Source organism: Excalfactoria chinensis, chromosome 2, assembly GCF_039878825.1.
Source record: "Excalfactoria chinensis isolate bCotChi1 chromosome 2, bCotChi1.hap2, whole genome shotgun sequence".
Lineage (NCBI taxonomy): Eukaryota > Metazoa > Chordata > Aves > Galliformes > Phasianidae > Excalfactoria > Excalfactoria chinensis.
Genome location: NC_092826.1, coordinates 56146769 through 56172448, shown reverse-complemented (window position 1 = coordinate 56172448; position 25680 = coordinate 56146769). Strand labels below are relative to the sequence as shown.

General features: G+C 40.0%; 1 protein-coding gene and 1 pseudogene across 2 annotated transcripts in view; both read left to right on the top strand.

Moving 5' to 3' along the window:
* Positions 1–5842: 5842 nt before the first annotated feature.
* Positions 5843–15423, top strand: LOC140248928 (uncharacterized; annotated as a pseudogene).
* The window catches only part of MBP (myelin basic protein), a 102786-nt gene continuing 83380 nt past the window's right edge, over positions 6275–25680 (top strand). Inside the window, exon 1 of one of the 2 annotated variants that reach the window (XM_072330063.1) lies at positions 6275–6803. The gene's annotated coding sequence lies outside the window, so the exon portion shown is untranslated. Of the gene's footprint in view, positions 6804–20841; positions 20889–25680 lie in introns of those variants that run through there. The other variant, XM_072330064.1, reaches the window with a different exon arrangement.

Sequence of the window (25680 nt, the reverse complement as noted above, 5' to 3'; positions counted from 1 at the left end):
CATAAGAAAGTAACATCAGTTGTGGTCTGGTGCCATGGCTGCATTCTTACCTCAATAAGCACTATTACTCCTGATTTGTCCTCATAGGGATATTCTGGGCTACCAAAAAGATCATGCATTCACTAAAGAGAGGCCTATGTAGATTAACACAGCTTGCAGAATCACTGTTTAGTAAAGGTTATTCACTTATTGTCCCATATTGAAATACAGCTCAAAAAAGAGTTACAAAACTGATTTGAGGTCTCAAATGTACGTATTACTGTGAAAGATACAGAGGTCAGTCTACTTGAAGGTTAGGAAGGATTTGATGTTAACTTCCAAAGAAGGGCAGCAAGTCTGTGGAGGGTCTGAAGCACAAGTCTTATGGGGAGCAATTGAGGGAGCTATTGTTCAGTCTGGAGGAGGCTCAGGGGAGACTTGAATTGCTCTCTATAGTCACCTGAGAGGAGGTTGCATTGAGGTAGAGTCAGCCTCTCATGAACAGAGATACTGTTAAAAACTGTGATACTGTCAGTCTTTAGTATCTTTAGTAGTATCTTTAAAGATACTACTGACGTCTGTGCTTTCTGGACCTGCTGGTGATGCAGCACCCTACAAGGGTGTCATATCCTCCTTTTTAAAAAGCAGGTGGAAATGGCTTCCTTTTCTTCTTCACCCTGATTTTGAAGATGTAGACTTTAAGGGAGGGAACACTGCACACTGCCAAAGCCAGCTAAAGTCAGTAGCAGAACAAAGTTAGGCACACTTAATTAACATGTATTATTTAACAAGTGCAGTTGACAGAATTCCTTATTTACATCGTGCTAGCTGCTTAATCTGCTCAGACTGAAAGATGAGTAGTTAACACTTGCCACGTATGAAAAAGTAGTTCCCAGTGAAGAAAAAGAAGGCAGTGCAAGCAGATATGTGTCCTGTAATCATGCATTTAGCATGGATTTATACTGAAAACTGCTTTTTGTTTTGAAATCCCTCTAGATGATGCACTAGAAAATCAGGAAAATGGAATGCTTTTCCATCTTGCGAAACTGAAACCCAGCTGCAATTTGTCATTGTTTTTGTACTATGAGAAGATACAGTAGAAACTGAAAGGCCTCAGCTCAACTATTAGAATTTTTTGCTGTTTTTTCCTATGCTGATTCAGCAGCAGATGTATTCAGGCAGTACGTTTTATTTCTGAGACTGGTTGACTTCCTCCCATTGGAAATGCTCTGAATAGCAATAAAGCAGCACTTTGTAGATGTCTGCCCACACAGTGACTACAGCCTTTTCTCTCTTTAGCAGTAGGAGAAAGCCTAATGATGGCTATCATGTTTCAGATTTATAGAGTATGTATTACTTAGCATGAAATCAATCTGAGCACACGTTGCATTTTTTCTGGAAATAATTATATTCCATCTGCATTCTGTGTTTAAGTTTCCAAATGCACTTAATCCAGAAACCGGGTGATCCAAAATCACACGCAGCACACATACTAAATATTGTGGATTTTTGATTCCAGAATCACACTGTTTCCAGAAAAAAAGTAGTATATTTTCATCCTATACCATATACTTTAATGTATCTTCTGTCTCCCTTATATAAACTAATTAGCAGATTTCAAATACCAGAATCTTATAGTTACCTGAAAAATCCTTTGGAAGTCACTACACTGTGGGCACCAGGCAATTGCTGGTAATTACTTTAAATGTGTTTTTATATTCTACATCCAATTACTCTTATGGGAATCTTTCACCTGGGGAGTTGCAAATCTTCTTTTTTTAAACTGAGCAAAACACGTTCTTCCTTCTTTTTTTTTTTTTTTTCTTTTTTTTTTTTTTTTTCTTTATTTCTATGAGGAAAAGGGTGAAGAACTCCCAGTTGGACATCCTTGCATATAGCATTTCCAAATTCAGTGAGACGAGAGGCTTTCAGAAGGCTTGCTTTCAGAAATCAAGCTTATCTGTCTGAATGGCTTCCATCAGACTTGCGTTACAAACGAACAGGCACTTCAGCACACTGCAGCTTGATCTGCGAGAATGGATCTTGGAAGAGGACGCATCAGCTTGCTTGTCTAGAAATATATATGCTGAAATAGAGGAAGCATTCTGTGGGCTCTCACAGAGAAGTTCCAATTCTGAAGAACAAGCTATATAAAAGCAAAGGTATAAGAAGTGGAAAAGGAAAATGAGCAGCACTTCAATGGAGATGGAGTACTGTATGCATCCTCTAAAAGTCAGCTTTCTGCCAGTGCATGGAAACCTTTAGTACGTGTGGTTTCAGAAAAACAGGATGCACATCAATAATACAGATGTACATGTGTGTGTGCTTACAAGTACTTAGTGAGAACACATACACATTAATTTGTAGAAGAGAAGAGGAATTGACACACAGGCTTGCTTTCTATTCATTTGTTTGTGAATTAACTGAGCACATCAGGCATATTTTCTCTGAATTAAGTGCCGGTGAACAACAGAAACGTGGTAACATGCTTAATAGCGCTTGAACACGCCAGGTATTTCTGACTGACTTTTCCAATAGCTGGAATGTTTGTGCTAGAACAAACAAAAGAGTAAAAATGGCTTTTATCGTAGAAACAGACTTTGTTAGACCAAGACTGCAGCAGCATATGCGATCTGTTTGAAATATCCTGTCAGATGATCAGTTTTAGAGAAAATGGGGTTATCAGAGGCAACAATTAGATGAAGACAAAGAACTACAAAACATAGAAAATGATTTCGAAAGTCTGCCTTGTTCTGCTTCACAGAGCCATGCTTCCAAAGCTGTCTGATATACAGCATTTTGATCCTTTTCAGAAAACAGACTATTGGTGGTGTCATAAAAATAAAGTTCCTCTCTTGAAAAACACTTTGTAACTTGAAGATAAAATATTTAGGGAAACATTTCTGAACAAAAATTCATGTATGATTATTGTTATTTCTGCTCTACAGTGCTGTATGGGAAATTGGTAATCACAGCTTAAAACTCTGCTTAATCAGCTGAGGCAACTGTCGGTCAGATGTGGGAGCACAGGTGAGAGTAATTTAGCAGTGCTCCCGAAAGGGGTGGAGCTTGACTCCACCTCCTCTAGACCTCATTTAAGGGCTGACCACCACTAAGGCAGCATCTCTTGGAGACTGTTCCCTGGTAGAGGTTGCCTCAGAATTTCCCAGTGAAGGTGTCCATATTGGTGAGTATTTGTTAAAGAAGGACATATTCTGATTTTTATTTTTTCCCCATTTGATAGAGATCTCGTAATGTTTGGCCACCACAGCTGTACAGAAATTCTTAGCAACCAAGTCCATTTTTGGGATTTGTTAATGACTAAATCATAGTTCCCAGTCTGTGATAGAACTCTGCTTCTGCATATTATAGTATCCTGTTTGAGATTACTCAAATAAGCAATTACAGAGCTGACATTCTTATACTGAAATTTGCTTGCAAAAATCTCATTCTAGTTCTGCTTATAGAAGTATTTTTAGTCTTGTGTTATTATTTCCAAACGATCAAATACAAAGCAGATTTATGAAATACTGAGACCTTGTAGGTCTTTATAACTAATATTCAATTATAAGACTTAAATGAAAGAGTTATCATCCAGAGTTCACTGAAGGTTCATTCATGAAAAATTTTGCATGGGATCATAATTGGATCTAGATTATGTTTCCTTCATACTTAATGCTCAGTGTGGTGAATCTTGCATTGGCAATCAGCATTGTCTCACTGATGGCTGGTTCCTCCTTACAGCATTTGCCATTTGCTATGTTCAGCTTTTGAATAGCCATTCTTCATTTTAATTAAATAACATTCTATGAATTTTAATTAAATCATTCTTTGAGTTTATCCAATAGTGATCTGGTTACCCATTATCAGGCTTTCATACTTGAACTATAGTTTCCCTGCAAAGTCTAATATGTTGGACAATCAGGTCAATTGTTCCACATTGATAGTAATAAATGGTCAGTTCTAGTACAAACACATAAGTATTATGCAAATTCTGCTATCATTCCATTCCCTCTTCTTAATTTGCAGAAAGGAAACTTGACTCAAGCAATTTTTACCAGACCAATCACTGTGGCATTTTGCTAACAAAAAGATTAATTTCCCTGTCTTGCTAATCTTTACAACTTTCATTTTTCCAGGTAGAGCTCTCAACAGCGGCCGAAAGAACAGAGATGAAACAGCGTGGAGGAATATCTTAAAATGTGATATTTTTCTCTTCACTCAATAGGAAGTAAACAGAAGAAATGGTACTGGCTTTGTGGGCCTGGACATATAACTGCTGCTGAATATACATATGTACATGCTTCCTTCATGAGCTTTTCGGGAGCTACTCATTAGTAGCAAAATCATAAGGGAAATAAGGATGTCTAAATTTGTAGCTACAAATGCTGCCCAATGACTCTAGTGTTCTTGCAGAAGTTTAACATTGATGAGTACGTATACATTTGCCTACATCCCTCAAATTCCAAGAGAGACTAAGGAAGCTGCAATCTGAAAAGTTGTGTGTTCTTCAATATATTAAGAGAGCTGGTACAAGCATGCCATATCACAGCTGTAAAAAGGCAAGGATTTAAAAAAAACCCACAGATTTCCACGTGCAATATGATAACCCACCACATTCTGCAACTGCAGCCCTCTACCAACCTTTAGGCCTCAATTAAGTAAATGTGTGTAAGTGTGTGTAGGCTCTTTGCTATGACTTTATAACTTGTTGTCTTAGCGTGCTGTCTAATAAGAGTTCAAACTTAATTTTACATTACAATTTTATATAACTAAGGGCAGAGGTGCTTATCTGAGGACTGAAATTCAGTGTTGCCTTTCAAAGTTGATAATTGTTTAAAATCGTGCCAAAAGTGAACAGTTATCCTTGAAAACTATGCATAAAGCCTAATCAACTCCTTTAACATGCTCCTCAAATTTCCATGACAAGAAAGTGGTATTTTTCACAAGCGAAGGAGTGTGGGAAAAGAGAGCAGCTCAAAATAGTGTTGCCTGTCCTTCAAATATGAAATTCCCAAACTTCTGAGCATGTGTACTGCTGATATTCCACCTATTCCTTTCCTCTGCAATCCTTTCTTACACCTGTGATTATATTTTTTTAATCTCGTACCTCAGTGTTCTAAGCAGTCAGTATGGTAGCCTATATATTACTATTAATAAAGGCTCACACTGCGAACTTCTCACTGTGAGGCATTACTTATAGGAAGTTCCCTCCATACAGTGAAAGTATTTATCCAAATGACTGCTCATCTGTAAGAGCCTACAGTTTATAAAGTGACCAAAAATATTGTCTAAAACCTCCTCCATCTTCATAGACGAGCAGCAAGCCAAAAAAAGATTTACATACTGAGGAATTAGTGGGTAGTTGACATAATAACTCTCCATCTGCCAAGGCTTAAACATGATGCACTTGACAGGTGCAACAGATAAATAGAGAAATCACAATAAGCCTCCCAAACATTTGTTTAAAAAAAATAAAAAATAGTAAATTTGAAAGAAAAAAAAAAAGAAAAATATATATATATAAATTTACTTCCTATTTCTGAAGAAGTAACCCATAATATGAAAAAATATTTATACTTAACACTTGCACAGGACAGAAACAAACATGACTTGTCCAAGACACTCATCGATGTGAACTTCCCTTCCAAATTCAGATGAAATTAAAAGGGTAGTTTCTCTTTCTGCTAGGATACTGAGCACCGTGAGGGCTTGTGCTTTCAGACTTCTCCCCACAGACGTGGCCTAATTTTGACTGTGACACCAAGCCACGGACCAGGTGGGATTTACCACGGGGTAAATCGAGGCCTGGCGAGGCAGAAAGTTATGCCAACAGTCTCTGCCTGACCAGGCACAGCACAGGGTTCCATTTGCTGGCACACGACTTATGACTTTTCTCCATGAGGCCAACTGCCATGAGTGACGGGTACCCAGGGCTGCCAGACCGCAGAAAGCAGCAAGCAGGCAGGCGGCCGCTTTTTGCTTCCCCACAGCCCTGAGGAGGCAGGAACTCCCGCACTCCAGGGGGAGGTCGGAGCCCCAGGGGCAAGCCCGTGCCTCCCGATCTCGCTCGCTTTCCCCGAGTTGAGCAGCAGGACGCCCGGTCTCCCCGCGGGGCAGAAGGGGCTCCTCAGCCCCGGCTCCTCCGGGCGGAGCGGGGCACGACGGTTCCCCCTCCCGCTGCCTCTTCCTGGTCGGAGACTGCCGTGCGCGGCGGGGAGCGGCGCTGCAGCCACCGGGACGCACCTCCGGCACAGGTAGCGGGGCCACGACTGGAGCACCGTGCTGCTCGAAGGAAGGAGGCAGGGCGCGGGGTAAGGAGGCGGCGAGATAGCGACCCGCTGGTACGACCCCGGAGCGCCGGCAGCGAGCGGGAGGAGCCGTTTCGGACGGAGGAAGGGAGACGCACGCAGCGGAGCGGAGCGCGGATCACCTCTCTCGGCCGCCACCAGGAGAGAGGGGCTGCCTGCCCTCTCGCCCGCACCCGGCTGCCCCCGTCCGCGGCGGATGCAGAGCGCAGCCCCTGGAGCGCCTCAAGCCAGAAGGAGACGCCGGTGCGTTGCCATATACTGCTCCGCTTGGGTTTATTATTGTTTTTCCTTCCGGCGGGTAGTTGCGGGAGGTGGTGCGCTGCGGGGAGCGGACCGAGCGGCTCCCCCGGGGCGGAGTGAGCAGCGTTGTGATTTGCTCTTCATCACGAGCCCGAGCCCCTCGGAGCACAAGAGGGGCGGCCGGCGCCGCGGGACACCCGGGGTGTAGCTCAGCGCAGGTGGTTCCGACACAGCAGGTGGCTCCGGGCCGCCCGCTGCCCGCCCGCGGGACAGGTACGCGGGGATGGCCGTCGGGCGGGGCGCGGGGCTGCTCCCTAGGCGGGTGCCGTGCATTACACTACGGCCCGGGAAGGGGGGACGGGTCCCGGCCGGCAGCGGGAGGCCCTCGCTCGGCCCCGTGGGCTTCCGGTTTCACATCGCGGCCGTGCCCAGAGTTTTGCTGCTTAACAGCGAACTTCTGCTTTTTAACGTTAACCCCTGATAGGCGAGCTGCGCCGCAGGCGCCCACGGTGGGCTGAGGAGCGAGGCAGATGCTGGCCGTGGGGCCGGTGCTCACGTCTCTCTCCTTTCTGTCCCGGTGTCTTTTAAATGATCTTTAATACATATATATATATGTATTTAAACTGCCGTACCCTCGGTGTGCTGAAGCCGAGCGATTTCTAGGTAGGGTTCGGCAGTGTTTACACTAAGTGTTATCAGCTTGTTTGTGGTGCTACCGGCTGCTGGGTTACCAGACTGCGGTTTCGGGGTGTTTTTCTCTTTTAGTGTGTTCGTGGGGACTTGTGGAAAATCGCTCCGTGGTTTATCCTGGAAGGAATGTAAACGCTTGTCTTTGTAGTTTGGAATAGGTTATTCGTGGCAGTATTTCTTACGAGCATCGCATTGATCCCTCAGAGCACCTAGGGCTGCATTCGGAATGCAGCTGGCTTTTGTAAAAGAAAGAGGAAGCAGTGAAAGGGTATTATGAAATTACAACATTTGAAAATGCTGGGAGCATTCTTGCTGAGGAACTGAAATTTTTCCCTTTCTTGTTTGGGCCAGAACTGGGTCTCAGGTGGGTGGGACTAACAATGCGTATATCACACTTTTTGTCGTGTCTGGTAGTTGTTTTCAAAATGCTGACATTGCGAAGTATAAGGCTGTGTCTGTAAAATCATAGAATGATTCAGGTTGAAAAAGACCTCTAAGATCATCCAGTCCAACCATCAGCCACCCCCACCGTGCCCTCTGACCACATCCTTCAGTGCCACATCTACACAGTGCTTTAACACCTCCAGGGATGGTGACTCCACCACCTCCCTGGGCAGCTTCTGGCACTGCCTCACCGCCCTTTCTGAGAAGAGATTTTTCCCAGTACCCAGCCTTACTTAATACTCTCCCCTGGCACAACTGGAGCCTTTCTTGTTCCCGGGCAGGTAGACTTAAACTGTAAATTGTGAGGTGATTGTATCTAAACTGTTGGCTGGAAGTGATGACAAAGTGCTCTCTGTCATTCAAGGTGAATAACAATGGAGCAAGAGAGCTGTCTTAAGGTTTGTGTTAATGATTTGTTGATCACTGCTGGCAGCTGAACAGGAAACAGACTTTGATGGTCTTGGACCAGTCGATGGTGACTATCAAAGCTCTCCAGCATTGTGGGGTTTTTTTACATTGGCTCTGCCTATATGCATTGTGAATTATTAAAAACACCCCAGCAGGATATACCATAGCTTCTTCTGGAGCAGGCAAGAGCAGATGCCAGAGGAAGGCTCACAGGGATCTCTAACCAGGTACCTGTGGTTCAGAGAGTCCCTCAGGTGAAGAGTTGTTGCCTTTGTGTTGGACAAACCTTTGTCTTTCTGTGGTAGGCTTGAACCCATTTAAGCTTCTAGTAAGAAAAAAGGAAGTTACCTGAGGAAGTAAGCAGTATTACAAATGTTATTGATCAAATGGGACAGTTGAAAGTCAATTTCTGGTTTGTAAAAGCCAGTGCCTAAGAGTTATATTAATGAATATTGACTTACTGAAGAATGTCCATGCACTGGGCTATGAAATTATCCATTTTAGATAAAGCTTGGCGTCTATAACAAGCAACAATAAGAAGTAGTGTTACACTCTTACAGTGCATCCTAATGCAGTGAATTCAAGTTCGTTCTCACTGAGCAGTAGACAAATTTGAAGTTATGTTATCTTCAGTGGATTTATACTAACTAGACAACTAAAAGCAGAACTTGAGCATTTACACCATTTTTAAACCAGACTATACATTAACAACAACAAAAAAGGCACGCACACTTTCCAAGTCCCAAGTCCTGTAATGATAATAACTATGAGTAAGATAGTGGGTATTTATAACATGTCTGGTCATTATCATAGTGATAATGTAATAATAATATCACAGTCCTCCACAGACCTTTATAACAGGAATTTTAGGAACTTAAAAATCGTTTCAGGTTTTTTAGTCACTTAATTTTGTGCATTTGTGAAAATTTTATTGACAAAGTGGTTCTTGCATTGGACTTTATTAACTTGTTGTTGTACAACATCTAGAGTAAGCTGAGGCCTTCCATCATCTTGGAAGACAAGCCTGTTGGAAGTACAACAATACCAGATGCAAGATATTCTGCACATGCTGAGAAGAATAGTGTCCGCTTTCCAGGCATGGCAGCAGCCAGGGCTTATCACTGATCACCTCAGAAATTAATAGCAGAACTAGGACATGCTTCCACTGCTTTCCAGCTTTCCCTGCTTTCCAGCTCTGAGAGTTTGAGAAGATGAGTGTTAGCGGTGTGTTGGATTAGAAATGAGCTTACGTAGAATAGTAGTGGTAGGATCAGGCAGAAGAGCAGCTTGGCCTTGGGGAATGCCAGTGAGCTCTGTGAGCATTGCTGGGAGAAACACAGAATGTGGAAAATTGATGCTCGATGTCTCAGTGTTGCTGCATATGCGCAAATTTCCCGTTTGTTCTTTTTTGTGATGTTTTTATTCAGTACTCCATATAAATTATTCATAAGATTGAAATAGCCACCTCAGTTATTTATTCCATCAAATAGAACATATCATTATAGTTTAGGCTCTAATTTTTTCTGCTACTTGATTGTTATGACTGAAGAAACACTTTCATTATGAACTGTTGAGAGAATACAGATTAAACTGAAACCCACATCTCATACTTACTTGCAGCATAAATAGCAAAAGTTGTAAATGTTCAAATGGTACACTGCCCATTTTCTGTTAACTTCTTCCCTGCCAGAAAGCAGTGATGTGAAGTAGATGGGTGCTTGTATATCAGAACACTGAGCAATTTGATTCCAGTTTTTACTTACCAGAACTAAATTAAGTTAGTCTTGATGAATACAAGCAGTTTAAGTATTCAGCAAAACATACTCAGAATTTTATGTGGGAGAAACCTAGTGTTCCTTGCCATAGGCACTGACAGCCTGTGTTTGGCAAGGGAGGAGTCTAGAACGTTTGCAATTCAAGACTCCGATCCTGCATAGAGGTTTAAAGTGTAAAGTCTATCACAGATTAAAGGGTAGCACAGTTTAACTGGTGAGGTGCCCAGATGCGTAGTGATGTTACCTATGCACTGCTGGCAGCAGTAGGGCTAGAATGTCTAGATGCAGTTTTGATGCAGCCAGATGATACCATTGTATGAAACAAGAGTTTCCATCCTTTCTTTAAAATGCTCCGATGAAGGTGGCAAATGTAAAAGCTGATTCGATGCTCTAGAATTGGTAGGTGCTGCCAAAAAACCCAACAAAACAAAAAACCAGCGGGACACTGTCATTTTTGAAGAAGCCTGGATTTATTTATTTATTTATTTATAATGTATAAAGTAGAGGTAACAACCAATGGAAGAAGGATCAGAAAAAGGATATGTGCTCTAAGTTCTTCACTGCTCAAATATTGGGAGTTTCAGGCAGATAACACTGAAATCTGGTACTGTATTTATTACTTCTATTAATAGCCATTTTCAGGGGCACCCAGCCTTCTGCATAAACTGTTTAATTTGGATCTAATTAGATATTGAGTGTAAAATAAACAAGTTAGTCTCTGAGAGACTAATTCAGTTGTTCCCGATGCCCGAGGCAGTCACTGGCTTCAGTGGAGATTACATTATAACTGTATTACCGTACCCTTTGGTCATGGTTCTGGGTCTTCTTACGCTAATTGCTCCACAGGAAGATTGCTCCTTCCCTGAGGATCAAGCAAATGCTGCATTTGAACTAAGTAAGCCCAGTATAGAGATCTTTATCAGGCAGTAAATTAAAATGGCAGAATAGAAATCTAGTTCTCCAGGGATTTCGCCCACCCAAGAATTTAGACAAAATGTTCTTAGTTATGCTAAGCACTGTAGGATTAGCTGTGGTAGAAAGGGATTGCATGAAACTTTACTGACATCCCTCCTCCAGTGAGGCAACGATAGTGTCTGATCTTCCATAGTGTCTGATCTTCCGTACTTAGTGACTCTAAATAAAGGGTCTGTCACACTGTTTTAGCTGTTTGTTTGTTTTTTAACTTAGTTATCGCATACACATCATTCGTTTTTTTCTGTTTATTTCTCTAGTTATTTTCACATATTAGAACACACAAAACAATTTCTCTGTCCAACCATCTAATCACCATTCAAATACCGAGCATAATCCCTCTTGAGCCCACGTGTGGGCTTTTGCGTAGTGAACAATTCTCATGTCTGTTACATAGATAATGCATAGCAATTTCATTAGCTTTTCTGAAGAACAAATTGTACTCATGTTTTCTTGCTCTCCCAGCTGTTTTCAGGGTTGTGTTCTGTTTGTTCTTTTTTTCCCTTGAATTCCAGAAAATGGCAGTAACTCTCATCTTTGCTAACTGCACCCCATCTTCTTCAGGAGGTTTCCAGTTGATCGTAATGAGTTTAACTTTTCTTTAGGAATCAGTATAATCTGCTGTTTGCTTTAAAAGATTCATTGTCTGTTGAGAACAATTATTTGTGGCTAAAGTATTTCTAAGTAACTTATATGTAAGCAGTTCCAGACCGTAATATTTGGATTTAAACATTCTGTTTCTCATATTTAGAAAATAAAGAATAAGATGTATGCTTCTTGAAATGCTCATTTATAAATAATAGGAGAAATTTTTGGTTAATAAAGTGGATACATTTTTTTTGAGGCTTCTTGCATCAGTTGAAGTGAGATCCCAGCTCTGCTGCTTGGAATAGCTATAAATCTTGGACAAGTCCCAGGAAAGCCCACACAAAGGGCAAGTGAGAGAAAAACAAGAAATAACGTGGAAATTTCCAGCTATTTTCTTTCTTCTGTTTCGAAATGATTTTGAAATAACTTAGTAATGAAGTTAGTTTTCTATGTCTTCATTTCACCATTGATTTTTTTTTTCCCCCTTAAATTCTAGTGAAGTCTTCCAAAGGGGAGAAGTGAGTCAAGTAATAGATCTGAAAAGGTTGCTCAAATCAGACTTTCCCTCTCTGAAGTACACTAGGACTGCACTGAAGGAGCAGTAGTGGTTCTTCTGTTTTCTCAACTGTCTCCAGTCAGTGTATCTGCTGTAATAAGTTTGCTTTGTGCATTGGAAAGAAAGACTTTTTCTTATAAATTTTGTTCCAGCATATGCAAAATTTCTTAGTGTATTATTTTAATTCTTAATATGTCATTTCTTAAACATTTTGAGGAAGCGTAAACATCTGGAAACGCTGAACTTCAATCTTTTCTACTACAGATTGGAAACATTAACAGCTGAGAGAATTTAGCATCGAACTATTATGTTTTGAAAGTGAGAGGGAAAACAAAGCACATATACAGCAACAGATATTCCTAAAATTGATTTGGGGTTGTAGTATATATGTAATATCTTTACCTAGTGCGTTATCTTCAGCTTCTGCTTAGTGTTGAAATCTTTGGGTCACGTGTGAAGATGTTTTTGTTCTTAGTCTTCTTGTTTAGAAGTCAAAATTCAGGTAGTGTAATGCAGCTGGACGAGTTATAGCTGTCTTTGGAATTCAGTAACTTGAAAAAAAAAAAAAAAGTCTTGGCAGTGCGAAAGATCAGTATTAATAGACACACATAAAGCTCTTATGTTCTTTTAAGTTCTGCCTACGTATTGTTTGTAATCTTTCTACTTGGTTTTAATGGTTGCTTTTAATCCTTTCTGGAAGCATTTCTTCAGGAATAAAGGAGAGGGAATGTTGTTGACAAAAATACAAATATGTTCTTGGCACTTGGCTATGTTTCTCAGTTTGTTTTCTTCATCATAGTTCTGTGAATAGAGACAAGATCATGAAAAATAATGCCTATTTGCAGCGGACTATGTTAGATTAAGGAATTGGGTATTGCAACAGCAGCCCACCATCTTAATTGAAAATATGTGTGTTCCAAAGATTTAAAAAACCCTGAAAAACATCTGTTACATAGAGGATGGTGCCCAGACGACTTTTTCAGTTCTAAATTGGACCATGAAATTTAAGGCTTTTTCAGATTAGAAGGCATTGCTTTATATCCAGAGGTCTTTCAGAGGACAGTGTGTAGTTGCTCCTGTTGTCTAGGGATCTATTGTCAGCCCTTTCTGGAAACAGTGTTGCCTGTGTGCAGTGGCGGTAGGAAGCAGCATGGAGGTAAGTTCGTCTTGGGGCATAAAATGTTTCACTAGTAAAAGCATCACAGTATAATCATAGTTTCCAATGTAATAACTTCAGTCTGAAGTTGTCCTGTGCCTTCTCCTTAGTATTTTCATGCATAGTTTTCTTTGCTAGATAAGATTTCCTGCACTGATGTAAGGTGGAGTCTTATTTTCTTCTTCCTATGATATTTTGAAGTAATTTATATTCATACTGCTATCACCATGGCCATCTGTAGGAGAGTTGACGTCCATAACAGCAATTGCTCTTACCTAGCCAGATGCAGATTATTAAATATTGTCTTGGCCTACATTGGCATCTGATATTCCAGACACATCACTGAAGTATAGATTTAGATTGGCTAATACTGATTTAGTAGTAGAGGTGATCTTTGTCCTCAAATTTTCTTCCTCACCCATCTATCAGTATCAACTTCATTTTGACTTCATTTTGACTACAACTGACCAATCTCATTCATTCCCCAGCCTTCACATAGCCTGGGTTAGTGTCATACAGTCTGTATAAATGTATATATATTTTTTAATGCCGAAATTCTGTAGATCTCAGTGACAGCCACTGTTGTACTCCAGCCTCAAAATCTGCACGTGAAGATGAGTGTCATCCATATACCTCTAACTCACTTCTATTTTCTTCTGACTAGTATATTTAGAGTTTTGGGTGGCTTTCCGTGGCACCCACCCCCAGGAAGTGCTCCTGGAGTTTGTAACAAATTCCCTGCATGACCTGTACTTAGCCAATCTAAGAAGAGACTCATCAGCTTCTGGGATCAAGGTTAAGTCCACAGCATGAAAGGCAGTCCAAAAGATGCTGAATTATTGTGGAAGCAGTCTCTTGATTATTATAGGTTCATGAAACACTCTATAAATGAGAAAAAATGGTAATATTGAAGATGGGCAGCACTTCTTCACATTTCTGAAGTCAGCTTTGGTGTGAACTGTTCTTTTATTTTTCTGAAAGCAAAAAGAAAACAGTGATATTTTATTTGTGATTATTTCTTGGCTTGCAATATTTGTTGAAGTAGTTAGAACAGACTTGGAGGGGAACACAATTATCATTTACTTTGGCTCTTGTGCCTTTTACTCTTGGACTCTCTCCCCCAATGGCAGGAATTAAGTGTATCAAGGGTCTTCTTGGTAGACAAAGTGTGTAATCTGTAAAAAACATTAGCTCTCTGGCTTGGTTTTTGTCATCATTTTCCTGTGCTATTACTTTGCCTTGACTTGTTTCTGGAGAAGAGATAAGTATAAGATTCTACATGGCTTTCATAGTCTGAATCAGCACTATTTACCTGGAGGGCAAGCAATAATTTAGCTTTGTTTTGTTCTTCAGAAAATCTTGTCCAATGGAAAAGAGCCTGTAAAAGTATCACATGGGAAAGTTGTACTTATTGGTTTTCTTTTTTTTTTTTTTTTTTTTTTTTTTAAAGGGTGCTTTTCAACTGAATGCAGTATTGTTGATATAGAAAAGTTTGTCTAAAATCTTGGCTGACTGCTAGAGTGGATGTGTGGATTGTGAAATGTTCTTTTCTTCTTGTCTTGTGGTTAAAAAAAAAAAAAAAGAAACAAGCTTTATATGTGGAAATATTGTAATTCTTATTTATTTATTTTTTTAATTCTGACTACTGAATTCAACAACCTTCTTTAGTATCGGGTTCTAAATAAAGGCTGTAGCCACAAGTAATAATTCTGTGTACCCCTAGAAAGCACGCTGAGGGTTGAGAAATACTCTTCATTACTTGTAATTGGCCTTTTATTGTTAACAGCTTGTAAATTTCATCTCTTTGTGAGTAATATTTTGTCCTACTAATAAGCTTTAGTAGGAGGGCTGATGTGTGCCACTCGCAAATAGCATACAGCAAAATGCAGCAACAACAAAAGTATGCTCCTTGCCTTAATGCAGTTATCTGATGCCATGCTGAGTATCAGCATATTCAGAGTTCTTAACTGCATTTTTCACTGTGCCATAAAGGACTTTTGTAGCTGCCATGAAGCATACACTTTACCTGTAGTCTCTTCCTTATAATTAGCTTCTGATTTTGGCTTTTCTTTCCTTTCTTTTTTTTTTCTTTTCTCTCTCTCTCTCTCTCTCTCTCTTTATTTTTTTTTTTTTTTTTCTTCTTTATTTCCTTTTATAACTGCAGAGCTGCTGAGTGAGTTTTGGGGTTAATTGTGACTGAGGCTGTTCAGTTTTCCCTGTCGCAGTGAACCAAGAAGCATTACAGAGGTTTTGAAGGACGAATTCCAGTTAAATGAATACATGCATGGGCAGATTTTGTGATCTGTGTAAGTGGATAAAACTCAGAACAGTGAAGGTTTTTGAATCATACTGCTTGTATGTGGATTGTTTGTGCTGTATCTATTGTGGATGCTTGAAGTTTCTCTGTCTGCTTGGATGTGTTGTGCTTAAATGTGCATGCTGTGTGTAGCATGTTTATGTAATTCCAGCATTGGTTCATAGGGCAATTCAGTTTAGAAGAGACCTCAAGCTAGCTTGGGCATGGAAAACTCCAAGGATGGAGGTTTCACTGTGTTTCAGGGCCAATCTCTTCCAATGCTTGATCATCCTCACAGTAACTTTTTTTTTTTTTTTTTTTTTTTTTTTTTTTTTTCTCATTTTATCTGATAAATACATAGTAAATATCTACCTGCCTATAGCTTACACTGTTCTCCATCTAAGCACCTCAGTGAAAATTTAGGCTCTACCTTTTCAATAATCTACTCCTAGATACTGGAAAGTTGCTATTAAGTGCTTCAGAACCTTCTCCAAGCTGAACAACCCCAGTGGCTTCAGCCTTTCCTCTTAGGGCATATCCTTATGGTTTTTCACTTACCTTGCTTCAGTTGGCTGATGCCTCAGGTTGGGCCTTTGGAAGCAGACACACTGCTCCAGATACAAGAGTAGTAGATGCTGCGTGAAGCCCCCATTGCTGCCAGATGGGCTGCTCACTTATGAAATGGCATTCAGTTGGGCTTATGTCTGAACATAACACAGGGAAAACCTGAGAGACTAACTACCAGTGCAAGTGTTCTGGACTGTGATGCTTTCTTTCCCAGTGACCCTTCAGAACTGGTAGCTTGTGTGCGATCCGTTTTCCGCACTCCTTTTCTGGATGCCCAGTTGTTGTCCAGCTATAGGTACTGAGTCACAGGATGGGCACCTGAATCTTGGGAAAGTGGTGATGAATCCACTGGGACTTCATATGGCCTGGGGAAACACACTTGTTAGGAACAGGATGCTGCTGCTAGAGTAGTTCTTATTGCTTGTGTGTGCAAGAAAGGGGGGTGGCAGCAGGAATGACAGTATAATAATTTTCTTAGTTTGAACTCTTATAGTCAGGGGGCTTTGTCTTAGAATCTCTTTGGTATTGATTTAATTCCATAATCTTACCATTAGGCTGATAATAACAAGAAACACATATGCATGTGTCTGTGAGAGGACATGTGGAAGTCCTTATTTGCCTTCTGATTGGTGTTTAAAGTTTCACCAGTCCTGTGGTGCTTTTTTTTTTTTTTCTTTTACCATTTTGATAGTCCCTTACTACTCATATACTGTTGGATGGTCTTTGGAAAGCAGGAACCAATCTCACATGTAGAAAGACTTTATTTGAATCTAGGAGGAAATGAACAAATTTAGCCTGATGGTATGGTACTCCATTAAGTTCACAAGAACTTATTGGGGAACTCAGTATTCTTCAGATCTTATCATTGGCACCATGTGATCCATTTTGGTTGAGGCCTTTGCATTGGTGAACAGTGGTTACTCTGTGTAGTCCATCATGTATCAAAATAGTTTCATCATATGATGACGGTTGCCTCTAGCTTTGTGCTATGTGGAGTTAAGTGCTATGTTTTGTATATTCATTTTTATTAACTGTGTTATCGTTTAGGATCTGAAAAACCTCTTGGGAGTAAGGTTATAAATGTGCTTAATGAAATGTTTTTCTGCAGAGCCAGCAGCTGAACTGAATGTAACGGTAGTTATGTTTTATAATTAGAAATGTTGTAGTAACAATACTATTAGCAATAAATTCATCACAAATACAGCTTTCCTAATATGCTTTGAATGGCATGTATAAGTAGCTCAATTTTAATGCTTTTAACAGTGCTTAGTTTCAGTAAGACTTTAATACCTTAGAAAAAAATCATAGCAGATTGCAAATAATCTCAAGTATTTAAACTCTATTTTATGTGTTTTCAAAAATCTCAGTGTAATCATTTATTTTATTATACAATGAAGATGTGTGAACTGAAAATGTGTATATGGGAAGGAAAAAAAAGGCAGATGCTAAATAGTAAGTAGTACCTGAGGAGCTGATTTTAGAAACTTGCACATTTATGGATCTTATGCTTTAGGAATCTGTTTATTGGACTTGAACTGTTTGTGAAGTGAAAGATCACATTTTTTCTGTCCAGCTTAGTAAATGAATAAAAGATTAACATGTAGATAAAACCTTGGTGCAGTATTACATTTAAAGATGGCCAAACGATTAAAGGTATTTCACAATCAGCCAGTTCTCTACTTTAACCTGGGAAGAATAACCAGAGCTTTGGCAAGAGAGCAATTAAGTAATTTCATAATCACACATGCATTACAGCAAAGACTACTGGTGCACATAAGCATGAAAGCTGGTTTTGCAGTGTATACCTGGTGCAAAGTGACATTGTAGTCTTCTGTGGGTTTGCTTGTGTGAGATCAGACCACTCAGCTGAGTACAGCCAAATGATTTTATGGTAATTCTGATCTCATGTATCTCACTGATGTGTTGCATATATGCAAGAAGGCTTTATGTCAGTGTTTGTTTTCACACTGGTTTTAAATGCATAACAGAGAGCTTATTCTGCATATGTCTTTTTGAGGTATTGAATCATCTTGTGACAATTTCTTTTATTGATTGAGAGAGGCACTTGAGCATCTTGGCTCAATTCCAGTGTATAATTGCATTCTGTATATAAAATTTTCTCTTGTAGCGTCAGTTGAGTCAGTTGGCTGTAATTTACTCTTTTAGAGGCTTTAGGTATTCTCAATGTTTTAAAGATTTCTGCAGTTCAGAGAATCATAGAGTGGCTTGGATTGGAAGGGACCTCAAGGATCATCCTCTTCTAAGCCCTCTCCCACAGACAAGTCTGCCAGCCACTAGATCAAGTACTAGACCAGATTGCTCAGGGTCTCATCCAACCTGGCCTTATTCTTAATTGTTTAGTGTTGGGAACCCTGTGCTTGAAAGATATTTGAACAGATTTTTATCTTTATTGCAACTGAAATTGCCACTCATTTTTACAGGGATGTTCTATGATCTAATGGTCTGACTCTATACAGAAACCCAAATTTAAATAGTCTAGTATCACCCAAGTTCCTTTAAGCTATCATTAGATAAAACTAACAAAATACACTTACATTGTCATACTTCAGTCTCTGTTGTAAAGGATAAGACTCTTGCAGTGCTGTGCATACAATGTAAGGTCAGGCATGCATGGTGGAAGGGGAAGCACGGTGTAGATGTCTCAGTTGTGCAGAATGGTGTGTCCTGGCTGTGGGCAAGCCTCAGCATCCAGAGGGTGAGCAAACACTAAGCAAGCTGCTGGCATGGCAGGAGTGATAGGACTTTAAATGAGTAAAATAGTAATTGATACCAAAGTGACTGGGTTCCCTTGTTTCTGCTGAGTTGTGAGTGTGTGATATTGTTCTTGTGCCAGGCCACACGTATCCCAGTGGTACTTAGTGTGAAGTGGCTGCCTCCATCATTAGCTGCCTGTACTTCTTTGCCATGTGGCACCTGAGAGAACGTGCATGAAATGATCTGCAACACTCCTCCACTGCAGCAGATAGCACTATAGTGCTTATGGACTATTCATATGAAGTAGCTGGCAAAGTAGGGGGAAGCTCACATCCGTTACTAACTGAATTTGAGGGTGAATTAAAGTGAACTCTTATGCCTCCGAACAGAGGAAATGTTCGCATGCGGCTTTGTTTAAAAACAAACACACAATTTCTATCATAACTGGTTTCTGTTTGCTTTCTACTTTGCAGTCTTTGTATGTTTTTCATGTTAAGTGGAGCTGTTAGTGTGTGTTTTCAAACACCCTTAGCAGATGCTAAGAAGCCTGTGGTTTGGGAGTGGGGCAGTGCTGTGGTTTGAGTTTTTTTTTTCTGTTTGAGTGAATATGGCATGCTTCAAGGTAAAAAGTGGGGAAACATTTTTTCTTTCTTTGCTATACCCTAGCAATATTTTGGTTTTGATGTTGACATTAAATTTAGCAGGTGTTTAAACATCACACTTAGAATGGATTTATTAGTAAATACTTCCACATAGCAATGCATTAAGCTCATTGGGTGTACCAAAAGAAGATTGTTATAACTGTAACATTAACATTGTAATGGCAGGTTTGACCATCCAGAATTATTCTAAGTTTTAGAATATCACATATTAAATATTCGGGACTGTGGCTGGACAATGCTGGCATAAAGGAGGGACTGGTTCTGTGCATACAAGTCATCAGCAACTGTTCAGGAGGGAAAGCTCCAGCTGCAACATTCTCATTAAGCATTGATTTAGAATTGCCAAATTTCCGGTTAAAGAAGAAGAAAAAAGTTATAAAACAGCTAAACTTCGGTGTAATATTGCTTGCAACTGACCTCTTACAGATTTCAATGAGAGCCGTTTTAAGCAAGATGCTATGTTTGATAAAAGACCTGTTGTTTTCACTGATAAATAATTCATGAAAGTGTTAAGTGACTGGGCTTCTTGATTCAAGTATCATATGATTTGTACTTAAGAAAGTAACTTGAATTATTGACTACCCTTTAAGTGTTACAAGCTGTTGTTTCTTGAGAGCGCTGTAGGTGAACTAAGGTCTGATAGGAGCGCGCTAGGTGGAGTTACTGTTTGAGGTAGGAAAGAAGGAATTTATCCAAATGAGCTCTTCAGTATCTGTTTTCTGAAAGTCTTTCTTCAAGCTTCTGCAAAGGCAGAGGCACCCTTATTAGCTGGATCAGCTATATGATGTTGCGAGCTTGTTATGGCTGTTGTTGGAGGTTTTGTCAAGGTCAGCTGTCAGTAGGTGATTCAGTCAGGTGGGTGATTCAGTCAGAAGTTGGTTCTGGCCCTCCCCTGCCCTGTCATGCCCCTTGTGTGCTGTCAAGAGATGGACATCCTCAGGCAAAAGGATTCCCTGTATCTGCTGGGTCTGCTCTCTGGGCTGTGCCATGGCCCTGACATTCACACAGTCCCTGAAATAGTGATTACACTCTTGTCTTTGATCTGGAAGGCAGTAAGGTTTTCTGTTCTCCACGGGTTCTTCCTGACTCTTGCTCTCTTCCTGTTTAGAAGCGCTCTGACATCCATCTTAGGTTTATACCTGGACAGCATATATTTTCTTCCAACACTGTCTTTTAACCTTGCTTTTCTTAAGTTTGACGTGTCATGGGTTTTTGTCTTATCCCTGTATAATGAGCTCCTATTGCTTTCATCATTCTGACATCTCTTCTAGTAAGATGTTCACTCTGCTACATGGGGCTGAGCCCTGCACCTTGCATTCAGCTGCAGTTGTGCTTGTGGGTTGTGTGGTGACATCAGTTCTTCCCTGCCTTAACTGGGAATATCCCCTCGTGACTCAACATAGGTCTTTCTTTTTTTTTTTTCCCCTGCCAGATCACATTGGTGACTCACAGTTGTCCTGTGATCACCTCCTAGACTGATCTTTCCCCTTGGTACCTTCTAAAATGATGGCTGGTTTCCCACATCCTGTGTGAGTATGCTAATCACAAGCTCGTAATTGAATGGTGGAGCCGTTTATAAAAGGCAGGCCGGGGATGGTACTGTGGTTGCTGTTCTGCCTTGTGATAAGCCTGAGCCCAATGGTTAGCACAATGCATGCTGAGAAATTCTACTGAAATATGACTGTATGCGGCAGAATACCTTGTTGTGTTTTGATGGGGTCTCGGCGTAAAATGCTGTGATGCTGCTTCACCATGTCATCGTGGCTGTCAGAACTTGAAGTACTCAAGGAGCTTTTAAAAGATGAGAGGAGACACTGGTTGTGATTGCAGTCCTAGAATGATGCAGTAGCTGAAAAGGGCCTCCTGAATTACAGCTCTGGATTTAAGTTTCTAATGTCTGCTGGGCTGTAAATCATTTTTCTTGCTGTCTTTCCTCTCTGTGTTCTATATCTATGATACGGTGTAAAGGCTTGCCTTCTGCTCATGTGTTTTGTGCCCTTAAGTTGCCAGACCTTTAGGGAAGGAATGTTCATTCTGTCTTTTTGTGCAGTTTGGCATCATAAGACTCGGTTTCACAGCTGTGAACCCTGTCACAAGTTTAATGATTATAATTGAAACATTTTCTTCATTATTCTAGAAACATTCAGTTAACAATAAAAATAGAATACTTTATGCCTGCATATCTCACAAGGGAAACTTTTCAAGGATGATGTGATATTGTGATGGGTGCTGTGAATACCTTTTAAGAGTACTTAGCTTTTAATCGTATAGAGAATTCAAGGTTGCATTTTGGTAATCATCTTTGAAAATGAATATGCTGCTGCTTATCTTATTAAAACATGAGTTTCTTACTCTGTTATTTTGTCACATTGCAAGATTTACTTATTTATTGTAGCCTGAATAAAATATGTATTTTGTGTAAATGCTGAACTGAATCACAGAATCATAAAAGTTGAAGAAAGTAGTGTTTGGCCTGGCACATTTCTTTGTGTTCCTTTTAACATGAAGCAGTCTGATTTCCTTTTTAATGAATGAAGGGGAAACAATTGTCTTGTGTGTGTTTTGTATGTTGCCATGTTCAAGTAGAATTATATTTTCCTGGATCTATTCTCTTCAGTAGTAATTCAGTAATGGTTATTTCTGTATTCTTTATACATAGCCCGTATAAAAGCTGGGAGTACTACATTTAGTACATGAAATTTAAGATTGAAATGAAGCAATATCTGAGTGTGATGCAAAATGACTCTCTTAAAGCATATTTGTTGAGGTACACAGCTACAGTACTGCTATCAGGGTGATGTACAGGCCTAAGTGTTTTCTCATGCAGATTTCAGTGACGGGCTTGTTGCTGTTACTCATAAATAATTTGAAGTTCCAGGTGCAACAACTCACAGCTGAGTGACTGTAACCTGCTGAGCCTCTGACCTCAAGTGAATAAAGGCCAAAGTACCCAGCGTAAAATTCCATTTGGAAAGGAGCCAAATCTGTTGATTTCTCAGGTGTATCATTGTCCTTAGCAAAAGGTCTTTTTGCTTTTTGAGTTCAGAAGAGAAAGCAAGCCACAGTATCACTGGCAGACAAAATCCAAAATTGAAGTCAGTCTAGACCAGGCTCTGAGCAACCTGATCTAGCTGTAGATCATGGAATGGTTTGGGTTGAAAGATGTCCCTGTTCATTGCAGGAGAGTTGGACTAGCTGACCTTTAAAGGTCCATTCTAACTCAAATGATTCCGTGATTCTATGAGAATCCCAGAACAGTGTCATAGTATCTGTGTTGCCACAAGTAGAAAAATTGCTTCTCTGTAGCCCTGTAAGCCACTTTGCTCCTGGAATTAGTTTATTGATTTAGAGGCAGGGCAGTTTGCACTTACCTGCTGAAGCTTCTTGAGTGTCACTTGCAGCTTGTAAGTGGCTTTGTGCTGGACAGTCTCATTTGTGCTTGTGTTAATGAACTGTGGATGATAGTGACCTGCTGGGAGGTTGTCACAAGATCCTTAAATCTTAAGCACAAATTAAAAAGTTGGGGTCTAAATTTCTGTGAAATTACTTCAAATTTAAAAAATAAAATAAAAAATACTTTCAAAGAATAGTTTCAAGTGTGACTGCTCAAGCAGTCAGGCTAGGAAAAGAGAAGGCAACAAGAAGAGAGAAACTTAACACATAAACAGTGAGGAACCTAAGGGTATTTGTTAAGGATGCATGCTTTCATGTCTGGAAAACCACATTCAGTTTTGTGCCTCCTTGGCAGTATCTTTATGGGAAGGCTTTACAGCAGTAGACTGAGCCAAGAGGGAGTCAACGAGGAGTAGGGTGAAAAGTCAGAGAGCCTTTCGTAATGCCTATATTTATGCCAAATGTAATAGAGGAGCATTTACAGGAAACCCAACTCTAGGTCGGGTATGTTTACAGTATGGAGAGATTATATATGAAGTCAGAACAGAGAAAGGTGGGGCAGAGAGTCTTTTTATTTATTTATTTTTTTTTTTCGTTGTTATTTAAATGAGAAAGATAGAGTGGTTCATTGTTTTCTGACAGTAATGTTAACGGTGTCTGGAGAGGATGAATCATCTTCTTGTCCTGTCAGTCACTTGAATATGAGAAGATAAGAACCAGCATACAGTGCCTTGGTGCCTTTGATTCCTGAGCATTCAGATCTGCAGGTGTGCATTTTGACATCAGTCTCTGTGGTGCGTTAATGCAACACTGATCATCGAAGTAACTGTGTTGCTGGGCAGCCTCGGTGACCTGACTTGCTTATAAAGAGAAAATATACTGCTCACCACTGGGAGAGGACTTCTTGTTTTTCTAAGTAAAGACGCAGAAAAATGTGAGTCTTCAAATGTACCTTGGTTTGATTTTCACGGTATCTCTATTTTTATGTGCAAACAGGTGCTAGATCTTCTCTAGTTGCAGAGTACTGTAAGTTCAAAACTTGAAAGTCTCCAAGTAACAAATAACAGTTCTTGCTGTGTGACTTCTTGATTGCTCCTTGCTTTTTCTACCAGTGTTAATAGGAAGATCATAGTTGTGGCCTGAAATTATTGAGTGAAACTGAATTCTGTTTTTCTTGTTTTCCTGGCTATGTTTATATTATGTTTCTTTGCTCACTACTTTCTCTCGCTTTGAATTCTTCATCATTTAGGACAGGTGTGTCCTTCAGTTGCTGATTCATTGAGGCCAAGAGGTTAAGTCTGTTGCTGCTGAAGTACACTCTTGAGGGGGACATCCTGAGTGATGTATACCACTAAGGGACTGCAGAAGTATAGACAATGAAATGTGCTGGGCTTAAGAGCATACTGCACTTATTGTGTGTACTGTGTACAGAATAAGCAAGATTATGGCATGTCTGTTCTTTCATACACTCTGTAATTTACTGTGCTGTTGTTTGTTTGTTTGTTTTTTCTCTCATTATTTATTAAACTGCAGCGTCAAAATATTTTGTCCCTTGAGTGCACAAGCGCCGGGGAAAAATCCACCAGTTATTCTGAGTGTTCTCATTGAGTTGTAACAAGTTCATACTTGCTCCTCAGTTTTGTATGCTGTGCAGACCTAAAAGATCCTGCAGAAAAATGAGAGGAAATAAGTAAATGTAACAAATAAAAGGCAAGATGATTTCCTTATAGGACAGATGGAAAATTGTAATCAAAGCAGTTCGAAAAGGTACAATAATAAAAAGAAATGTACAGACATTTCAATTATTTTGGTGTTTTGTGATGGTATATAAAAGTGTACGTAAACTCCTGAGATACTGTGTGAGCACGGGGGAGCACTTTCTTAGATCAGCAGTGCTTCAGAACTCAACCCATCTCTTGGAGAGCTGCTGTTTTAAGTCTAAGGTTCTCACTAAGGAGCATGTGTTTATCTATAAGCATGAAAATGCCTGTAATGTTTTGATAGGCCTGGAAGACCAGGATTCTGCTATGCAAGGCTCTGTATGAACATAGTTTAAAATGCACATGTTGATACTTACTGCTGGTAACTTCTCTGATCTATGTATTATGAATGCCACTAAAATCTTGGGCTTGATCATTCACGATGGATAAATGTATGTAGAATAATGTGCATTTCCCTCAGGAAGGGTTCCTCACAGACATTACCATGGCAGAAGTCAGAAGTGAAATAAGGTTTGGTCTAGCAGGGATTGCACACTTTCATGTTTAATGAAAAATTAAATTAAATAATGATGACACTTGAAAGGGATATGAAGCACTATGTTTCATAAAGTAATTTAACACTTGAATTTCAAGAGGGCGGAAATTCTAGGAAGCAGTTTGTCCCTGAGGTGAATTACTTTTATGACAGGGTTGCTTGCATCTGTCTCTGGCTGTGAATGCTGATGCAATTAGCTACAGGTCAGTCACCTGAGACTGCCAGCGGTTTTCTTTCTTGATACATCCTAAATCCTAATCCTAAATTACTGTGGTGAGAGAACATTGAAGAAGTAGTCAAGGTTTGCCCAGTATCTCAGTCTATTTCAAGACAAAGGCTGAAGGACTTCTTTCTAAAGATGTATGTCACACTGAGAGCCTTAAAACTACTGCAGCATTTCCAAGAAGTTTGAAGTAGATTTCTGTTATGGTTTTATATTCCCTGCTGACTCTTCCCATATGCGAGTAAGCACTTGGGAAGCGTATCTAGCAGTGCAGCTCTGCACCATTACTCACCAACATCAGTCCGTGGTGAATACGTATTCCTCGACAAGGTAGTGCAAGGTAATAATTATGATTGGGTACTTGTAAATATGTAAGTACTTGCGTACCTCCATTATTCTAAGTAGTTCTGTTGAGCCATACTTAAGTGTGTGGGAAGAGGTAGGACTGA